The sequence below is a fragment of the Lissotriton vulgaris genome, chromosome 10, assembly GCF_964263255.1.
Source record: "Lissotriton vulgaris chromosome 10, aLisVul1.2, whole genome shotgun sequence".
Classification (NCBI taxonomy): domain Eukaryota; kingdom Metazoa; phylum Chordata; class Amphibia; order Caudata; family Salamandridae; genus Lissotriton; species Lissotriton vulgaris.
In genome coordinates, this window is record NC_141698.1 from 1,008,883,479 (window position 1) to 1,008,893,982 (window position 10,504).

Genomic DNA, 10,504 nt, shown 5'->3' on the forward strand with positions numbered 1-10,504 from the left:
AGACGCTTCTCATAGTACCATCCTGGTCAATTTTTATAATCATATTCCCCTGCCACACAGAGAGGTTGCCCTGTCAAATCTACCGCAAAATTTGGAAAAAACAAAAATTTCAACTTCTAAGGACTTGTTTCTTATTTGAGCGGGTGACTTGAATATTGGTCCCTGTAACTATGCTGGACGTGGTAATTGCGGTTTGATACTGGAAGATGATGTAGATACTTCCCATTTCTCGCACTCCCCTCTTGGGGATAATTTAAATGTGATTAGGTATAACTTGGACTTGGGCTTTGTGAATAATCTATGCACATCACTTGTTCCGTTTACTGGCACTTTTATTGGTCCTGGTTTGTCCTCCACTATTGATCATATTCTAATTCCCAATAGATACACAGATAGAGTCCAAAACGCTGTAATTCACACTGTTGAATTCAGCGATCATTACACCATTAGTGTTACCATGGATCTTCAAGCAAATGTACTTACAGAGGTTAATCCATTTACGCCTTGGCAGGATATATGCCCACATGCATCAAAGGAAATTGCATTCGCAAACGGTGCGAATCGCAAAATTCGGCAGTTTGCGAATGCAATTTCTTGATTTGGGATGCATCATCTTTGCTATTTTAGGAATCGCAAAATGCTTTGCGATTCCTAAAATAAATCGCTAAAGTAGCGAATCGCATTTTTTTGCGAAAAATTACAATGCATGAAAATTCGCTATTTGCGATTTCTTATGAAATCGCAAATAGGAATTCTTAAAATAAGAAGAAGTCAAACCTGGTGGTAATTTTTTCGAAATTGCTCAAAACAGGTGACATTTATCAAGAGTGCATATAAGGACCTCAGAAAGCATCAAACCTTTTTCCACAATTGCAGCACTTTTCTTTTTGGCACGTAGGCAGAGGTTGAGAGCAGCAGCAGGATGGAGGAGAAGGTTGATTCAAGAGAGAATTTTCAGAGTGCGCATTACCTTACTAGGGCAGACAGAAGCAGAAATATATGATAAGTATAGGCTTAATGCTCACTTAATTTTAGATTTAATTGAAGAATTGGACCCAATCTTGCAGAGACAAACACGCAGGACACAAGCCATACCAACCCATGTTCAGGTATTGTGTGCACTGCACCTCCTTGCCTCTGGGTAATTTCAGGGTGTAATAGCCATTGCTGGTGGTGTCTCCCAGAGTTCACTTTCTAGATTTTTCAATGCTTTTCTGAATGCCATGTTGCAAAGGATAAGGCATCACATCAAATTCCCTACGACACAGCAGGATTTGCTAAAAACAAAAGTTAGATTTCTATAACATGGCTCATTTTCCACATGTCATTGGCTGTTCAGATGGCACACATGTTCCCATTTGCCCACCCTCTGAAAATGAGTATATTTTCCGCAACAGGAAATGTTACCATTCTCTTAACATACAAGCAATTTGCAATTCTAAAACTATCATCACAGACTTAGTGGCAAGTTACCCTGGAAGTGCCCATGACTCCTACATTTTTAGACACAGTGCCATCCACACAAGACTGCTTGCAGGCGAATTTGGAGATGGATATTTGCTTGGTAATTATACATTTTTATTTTTAACATATCCCAGTTTCTTTTAGACACATGTTACTCATGCATTGTATCTGTCATTATCACTTTCTTTAGGTGACAGTGCCTATGCAGTGAGGTCATACATATTAACACCATATCTCAATCCAGCAACCAGAAAAGAGCAGCAGTACAACCATGCTCACATATCAACCCGCAATGTGATAGAGAGAACCTTTGGTGTGATGAAATCTCGCTTTCGCATTCTCCATAAGACTGGTGGAGCTTTACAATATCGTCCTGAAAGTTGCTGTAAAATAGTTGCAGCGTGTGCAATGTTGCACAACTTAGCCACTAATAGAGGCATAGAATTGGATGTGGATGATGTACTACCTCAAAATGATAATCAGCCTTAACAACCCCAACCAAGATTACATGGACCAGAAGCAGAGGGTAGAAGGAGAAGGGCTGAGATAACACATTATTTTTAAAAAAGGTAAGAAACACACAAGACAATCAGATGCATGACTGTAAACTGTTTATTTTTCAAAAGTAAAAGTATATGCAGTTTTTGCTTAAAATTTAAATGCATTCTGATGAATTAGTAAATTACTTTGCCTTTATTTTAAAACAGAAAACAATGATTTTTAAATCAGATGGAACTTTTTTTGTCAAAAATGTAGCTGAAAAGGTACCATACTATTTTTTGCGTCCACGCACCCCTAATGCTTTTCCTGTAATTATCATATCGCCCATGGCCATGTTGCTGGAAATGTTTTGTTTCCTGTTGCTACGGCGTGCTCTAAGTAAAGTATGCCACTGATACTTCTGCCAACTTCACTACCCCCAATTTGAAGCTGGTTTGCAGGTTCAGTATCACTTTGTATTCTTTCTACAGCATTTTGGAGTGTCCCCATTCCCCTGGCAATCTCTGCACAAATTTGTTTCATTTCCACTTGCATGCCAACTGTCTGCTTGCAGAGCTGAGCAGTAGTGCTTGAAAGCCGAGACATTCCCCTGGTGTGACCCTGCATGCAGGTCATTGTTCTAAGTTGCCTCTTAGCACTTCCAACTTGCTGGGTCTGTATCACTGTGCACAGTGTCTCCAAATAATTAGCAATGCGGTCTAGCTATTCAGATGTTGTTTTATGCCCTTTATCAATTACATTTGTCATTTGTTTAATACTGTTGTGCATGGCACAAAACTCTTTACTGATGTGATCAAGTTTTCCCTTCATGACTCTAATGTCTTTGCCTTGTAGGCGCTGAACTTTAAGGATTTTATCCTCAACAACACTGCCGGTGCTGCTATCCTCTACAGGTCATCCTCTTTGTGTTGCTTGTGACCGGTGCCTATAAAACTGTTGAAGTCTATTACGCCTGCTCTGCAATGGGTTAGAGGTTGCTGGAGTTGCAACAGTCTGCATTTCAGAGACATTAACATTTTCATCTTCTTCACTATCAGACTGCTGCAGTTGGCGCACTCTGTGTCTTTCCCTTCTTTGAAAAATAAAAGATGATGAAGTTGCAGCATTTGAGTCATCTGTGTCATGTCCTTCTTGAGTGTTAAACTCTGTCAAATCTTTTTCTATGATTTCTTGTTGTGTATCTATGATTGAAAAAGTGCAAGCAGTCTGTTACTTATTAATTTGCACTTTTTAAAATTGTTTGCAAAATTGCTTTTCAACTACAAATCACATGTTGCATGACTACTTTGGTTTCCTACAACACTAACATTCATTTTAACAAACTCTTATTTTTATTAGCATATTTGAATTTTGAAAAAACTACAACTCCCATGATGCACTGCTTTCTGACTTAAAATGTTAATTATCAGGTTTGGAAAACATAAATGAAGTAGTTGAAGAGAGGAGTGAAATTGAAGCAGGTATAACATCTTTTTAAGCCCTCTCTCACTCACATTGTACATTTGAAAAATAAATTTCAAAAACTCTTACCTTCAGAAGTTGTAGCAAGCTCAGACGTATCAATGTCAATTACTCCAACAACAGCCTCAGTTGAAAGTGTGCCTTCCACCATGTCTTCAAGGGCGGTATTGGGCCTATCCCTGGGGGTTCCCCCACCAGTCCTTTTGGCAGCTTTCATCCTGGTTGCAATCCTCTCTTTAGCACGACTGCGCAGGTCATACCAGCGTTTCTGTAAGTTATTTATGTCACGATGTGCAACACCCACAGCATTCACCTTAGCTTGGATAGCAAGCCACAGTTTCCTTTTAACTGCTTCAGGCACCTTAAAAGATTGTTTACCAAAAAGTTGGTCCTGCCTCATAGTGACCTCCTCAATGAGTATTTCCAGCTCCTGGTCACTGAATTTAGTTTTTCTTTTCCTGGCTTGGATATCTTCAACAGCATTTTCATTAGCCATTTCTCCCAAAGATTCAGCCACACAGTCTGCTACAGTTCCTCCAGGCTGAGCTCCAATAGCCAATTGCCAAACCTCCAGTACAAACCAGGGAGCAGCTGTGTGCAATTACTCTGCTGCCTTCCTGGTTTTAATCACATTGAGATTCATCATGTGTGCTTTTTCGCAATTTGTGAATTCGCAAAATGCGAATTCGCAATTAAGAATTTGCAAAAATCATGCGATTCGGTAAAAACTGAGATTTTTACCGAATCGCAAAAAAATTGCGAAAAAAATCATGCATTTCAAATTGCGATTCCTTATTTGCGATTCCTTAAAAATCGCAAATAAGGAATTGCATTTTCAAACGTTGATGCAGGTGCCCGTAAATCCTGTCTTCAATTATGGGGCCCCCTACTCACCATGGTCTTAAAAGCTTGCCGCACACAGGGATTTACTCCAACTTGGACAGAGTCCATACTTGTTTCTATTTTTTAAAAAGGCAACCGTAATGACCCGGCCTGTTATAGACCTATTTCACTTTTAGATTCCATTGTGAAAGTGGCGGGCGCATCGTCTTGAATAGACTTCAGATGTGGGCGGAGGACAGGGGTGTTCTTTCTGAGCTCCAGTACGGCTTTCGTCAAGGGCTTGGAACTATCGAGCAGGGTTTAAATCTGAGCCTTTTATGGGGAACATACACTAGGGCCAAACAAGGTTGTCTCTTTTTGTGTTTTGATGATTCAAGCTCAGCCTTCGATTCTGTTAGCCATCTGAAACTTTGGGTTATCTTAGAGCTTGTGGGGTGGAAGCACCATTGATCAACTTTCTTAAACAGTCCTATTTAGACGCTAAGGCAAGTGTCTGCTACGGGCTTGCAGGTGAACGTAGTCGCACCTTCCCTGTTAGGAAGGGGGTGAGGCAGGGCTGTGAGTTTTGTGTCTTTTATGTCCAGGCTCGACCTTAAGGTTAACATTACCAAAACATTTGTTATGAAATGTAGTAAACTGTTGGTTAAATGTCGAGACATCTCTTCATAGACGACAGAAAACTCAAGTTCGTCAATTATTTTTCTTATCTTGGCATTGTGTTTGATAAGCGGGGTACATGGAGCATAGCCATGAACACTATAAAATTATTGTTTGCGAAAGCTATAGGAGCCCTAATTAACTTCTCCAGGAAACTTGGCAAGCGCCCTATTGCTGACTTGTTGACCATCTATAAAGTTAAATGTATTCCTGTAGCCATGTATGGCACAGGCAAATGCGGTTTTGTAAACACTGAACCCATACAGATGGCTGAGAACAGGTTCTTAAATGACCTCTTAGCCGTCCAGAACTGCACAGCTACATACATCTGTCATGCTGAGCTGGGCCTGTCGTATTTATCAGATCTTATTCAAATTCAGCCAGTTTTACTCTGGCGTAAGGTCTGGACCAGCACCGCGACTGGGCTTAATCGGGACGTGATTAAGGACTACTAAAATCTTCCGCGGGCATCCCGCATTCCATGGCTTGCATTCATTAAAAACTTTATGTCAACCCTGCCAGCCTCTCCCGAGCTTCCAGGAAGGAATTGAAATCACTATGCCTAGACCATTTGGAGACGATTAGGTTGTCTGGAAATGTTATGAAATCGACTGTCAGAAAACATCAACTACCCCTGACACAATTTGGGCTACAACCCTACTTATCCTCTACATTAGGCATCTACGATAGGATGCTGTTGACGAGCCTTCGTTTGCGCAACTTTCATATTAGGGGGGCTTTTCCTGAGATAAATGACTGGTCCCTCACCTTGGGCCTCATTTATGAAAAGTGACGCATCTCTGCGTGAAAACAGCGATGCGTCACTTTTCACTGCGCTCTCCTTGCGATACCAATGATGCGTCATATTTACAGTATGATGCATCATGGCGCAAGGAGTTACAGATACGTCAGTATTTCTGACGTATCTGTAGGCGCAAAAGTGACGCATTGCTGGAGTGTGTCACAAAAGTGACGCAACTCCAGCAATGTGTCCTTTCACATGGGGCAAGCCCCATGTGAAAGGCCTGCATCAGTTTTACGCCTACTGTGAGGCAGGCATAAGAAATTGACGCATTTGTGTCCTAGAAGTGGCGCAGTGAAATCTTATAGATTTCACTGCGTCACTTCTATGACCCTTTCTTGCGTCAGAATGCCCCCCTTGCATACATTATACCTGGTGCAGGTATAATGTGGCGCAGGGGTTTACAAAGTGACGCATCTACCTAGATGCGTCAGTTTGTAAATATGGTGCAACAAGGCACATTTTTTACGCTGCTGGTGCGTCACAAAAAGTGACGCACCGGCGGCGTAAAAGTGACGCACAGCATCATAAATGAGGCCTTGTGTCGATGTCCGTGTGATGATGCTTCGTCACAGTCAACAATTCATATCTTCTTTTTCTGTAATTTTTATACTCTTATCAGAAAGAAATGGATTTTGCCCAGTTTGAAACGGCTAGATTTGAGACAATGTCGACCCGCTTTTATAAAATCGCTACTCCTTGATTAAACGATTTTTATTGATCATATTGTTACATTTTTGAAATGGGTAGTTCGCTTCAGAATGAGCATGCAGGGTAACGCCTCATAGCAATTGTATTTAAAATTTTAACACACCTTGATTGTCATTTCATTGTATCATGCATTGCTGTTCTTAATATTCATTTAATATTTTATACTATTGTATTTTATCTGTTTTAAACGCATTGTGTTTTTATGTTTTGATACTCTTGAATCGAATAAAGCGAGATTTGATATTATTTATTCACATTTGTCATGTATACCCTGGTTTACATCTGCAGGCAACAGCTGTAGGTTTACACCACTGCTTATGTGTTGCATCCAGTGATAAAGCTACTTATTAATGGCGTGAGACTTCTTTGTCCTCAGTTTTCATTCTAGAACGAGTGATTAAAATACAAATACCGTCTGATGCATGTTGAGCAGAGCCTCTGGCTGGATAAAGCATGCTGGCACAGCAACTTTACTGTTTACAAAGTACTTGAAGACAGCAGTTTTTGACAGGCTGAGCAACCTCATTCTATGACTCAGCCCTTGGGGCAAGGGTGCGACAGTAGATCTTACCCAAATGGCATGAAATCAAGTTTCACCTTTTACATTCGAGTCAGTGGTTTTCAGTATCATGCAGATGTATTGAGCATCATGTCGATGTATAGAGCAAAGGTTTTTGCTTCATGTATCAAGCTAAATAGTGAACAATCCAGGAAGTGTTGATGCCACGCGCACTGCAGTATTTCCACGTAGAACTTCAGAACTTAAGATGTTGATTAATGGTGGTCAAAAAAAGTGCAACCCAACCTCGGCCACTGCCAGCCTGAAAAATTCAAGGTTGTCCACTTGCTTTAGTGACATTTTCCCCCGAAGCAGCTCCTGCACCCATGATGGGTGCTGCTTCAGAGAGAGGGTAACTGTGACAGCATGACTGCCAAGCCATGGCGGCACAGGGAACCTGGAATCACTTATGTTATTTTGGCAGACAGACCCCCCAAAGTGTGAGCTCAGCTTTAGAAATAACATCACTAATTTCCCCCAAGTGCTGGTATTGTTTTGGCAGCATGTAAAAAGCATCTCCGGTAGTGCTTTAAGTGGGCAAGTGCTCTCAGGTACTCGATACCTGCATGTTTTTGATTTGTAAGTGATAGTACTGGCACATCTTAACACTGCTCCAGTGCTTTTATTGGTAGAGTACCGGCTCATCTCAGCAACAAACAGGTACTCTGGTGCAAGGGGTGCAAGCACTTCTATATTTCCACTGATCTCCAGACTTTAACTGTTCAGGACCATCATGACTGGCATGACAAACGCGGACTGAATAGACCCCAGGGTGAATACCATCTTACGGCCTCCCACCTCATTGCTGCCAGCATTGAGTTCACTGCAAAGGTTTTCCTGATGGGGGAAATAGCAGTGTTCTGCAATCCGTCCATCAATTGTGTGTCTTTTGCTATCTCGCCCTAAGTGCGCCGGGTATGCCCAGACGTGGGTCCCGGGCTTACTGTGCCACTGGAGTCAAGCTATCCTGGCTGAAGAGGGGTGAAACCCCGAAACCGGTCCTAGGATGCTTGTTTCCGGTCCAGGGAGGACCTGGCTTGGCAGTTCGGGCTGGACTGTTCCCATGAGGCACCGGGTCAAGACTGATTTGCGTATGGCCAGGTCTAAACTGGGGAGGCGAAGTGAGCAAAAGAATGACGGATTTAACCCAGATCTCTTGACTGGGGGTGAATGTTTGCATTCGTTCTGCATTCCGTCCATCAATTGTGTGTCTTTTGATTTATCGGGAAAACCACACTCCCCCACACTTTAAATGAGGTAAGTGACCAAAAAGGATGGCAGGTAGACTTCTGTCAAAATTTGATGGAAGCTCTCAGCGGGGTAGTGTGGGTTGCCAGCACCCGGGGCAAGGTAAGTATCAATCCACTTTTCTTTAAAAATGTTCTGCCCCTAAGAATGCCCCCAAGAACTTTGCGCCTGGGGCAACCGGCCCTGTGGCCACGCCCATGCTATGCCACTGGATAATCTGTTACAGGCGTTCTCTAAATGAGGCTCAAGGAACTGCTATTGAGCTGAGCAGTAATAGAGGTGGAACTCCAGCAGTAAATCAGCCGGCAGGATGACACCAAGCTCTAAACCTGGTCCTGTGCTATGTACAGAACTAATTGCCCTTTCTCCAAGTGAGTTTCCATCTCCATCCTTTCTGAATGAGGTTCATATGCTCCCCTTTCTTTAAATATATGTTTGCTTTGCCCAAAGGATGACCTCTTAAAGGACCAGGAAACTTACTGCTCATGCTGTAAGACAGCAGCACTCTGCCAATGGTGGTCGGTAGATGGCACTCAGATGGGATGCTCTTTTTATATTTAGAGCCTGGTGTTTTTGAGCTATTTCTTGGCTCAAATTACTTCATTCACTTTTTTTGTGTTCACACAGGCACTCGAGTAATTTAAATGAACACCAGGTTATATTACACAAAATCAGATTTATTGTAGGTATGGGGAGATTAAATAAATTTACCTCAGTAAAGTAAATTTAGATTCTGGTTTGATTGAGTATAGAAACAAATCTTCATACGCATAGTATACAAGTGTCTGCTTTAGCATGCGATCAAACCATAGGGGTGAGAGCCAGGTTATTAAATTGGTCCAGGCTGTGCCTTTTCCCCAGTCATTAGCCACAAGTTAGCCACGTTAGAAGACATGAATACGGATGTCCCAGTTCTGGCTAATATTTTACTATTCATCTTGTCAAACACACCCCTGAAAAGGATAAAACCACATTTTATAATCCTCATTACATTTAACCTCTTCATTGTCACATTAATTGAATCATTAGTTGAGGGATGCTGTCTCCCCAGTAGGTTATGCATATAAGAGGGGGAGGAATATGTGGTGGTAATATTAGGATTACATCATTCATTATTATTGCTGTAGGGGTGGACTTTCATAGACAAAGAGGCCTCTTTGGGACTACCTTGTAGTGTCCTGAGAGTTAACAATGACTGAACCCTTTTTGGCTCCTGATAAACTCCGTAGAGCTATGACGTAATGGGTAGGGTGTATTGCAGTGAAGGTTGCTTTAGAATGTTGAGTTCTCAGTTGCACACAGATGAATATAAATATGTGATACCAACCTCTGTGTGTGGAGTAGTCAATGGGGTGTACTCCAGCTGGGAAGCGCTACAAATAGCGATGAGGGTGGGATAAGTAACCCGAATGTTAACAGTACTGAAGGAGCCGGGTTCCACGTTCTAGATCTACTCTGGAACCCAAGGCCGAAGTCTCTTTTTTTCAGCATGAAAGCGTGAAGGGGACGAAAATCGCTAGTCAATCAATATTTACAGTTCCAATGAACTATAACTCTGAAGAATCACAGACTCCCAATTAAATTTATTTAGTTTATTACAAAGTCAAGAAAAGTTGGACATAAAAACACCTCAAGTTGAGGTTGTAGAAATACATAGGAACTAATACAAAGCCAAACCTACTGGTGAAATTAAGGCGGTGCAACATGCACAGAATAATCAGTTCACGAATCAGGATACAAAAGATTATGGCCCCAACTTTGAGATTGCCCTTCATTGGAGGTTTGTAGGTATAACGCGTTAATCTGTCCCTACTCACCACTAACATGATATCCCTTATCTATAAAAGTGTCAGCCTGTAAAGTCTTCCTAAGAAGTCTCTTCACGTGATGATGGGTCAAGTAGCATAAAGCTACAGAGCTTGTTCTAAGACGCTCTATCTCTCAAGGCAAAAGCAGAAATCTCCTTACACTGTCATTAACTTAGATACTTCTCTTTGCAAGAGTATCCCATGATACATTGCGACATCACACCATCCAGGCAAACCACCTCCTTGTAGGTAACTTTCCACAAGGCAGCGATGCTCCCAGGTCTTGGCGAGATTACCTTGATTCCCAGGCTTACTCCGATGAGAAAATACAACTTTTTTTATTATCAGTATCGCTGGTCAATGTATCCTCTCCTCCCTAAGCGTAATTCCTAAAACAAAGACATTAATCTAGCTACCAAGGATGAATTCTACACCTGCAACAGAAATGTG

The 10,504-nt window shown here is 41.8% G+C and overlaps 1 pseudogene; it reads right to left on the reverse strand.

The window, feature by feature from the left end:
• Positions 1-2,236: 2,236 nt before the first annotated feature.
• LOC147689159 (uncharacterized) lies at positions 2,237-3,922 on the reverse strand (annotated as a pseudogene).
• Positions 3,923-10,504: the final 6,582 nt, after the last annotated feature.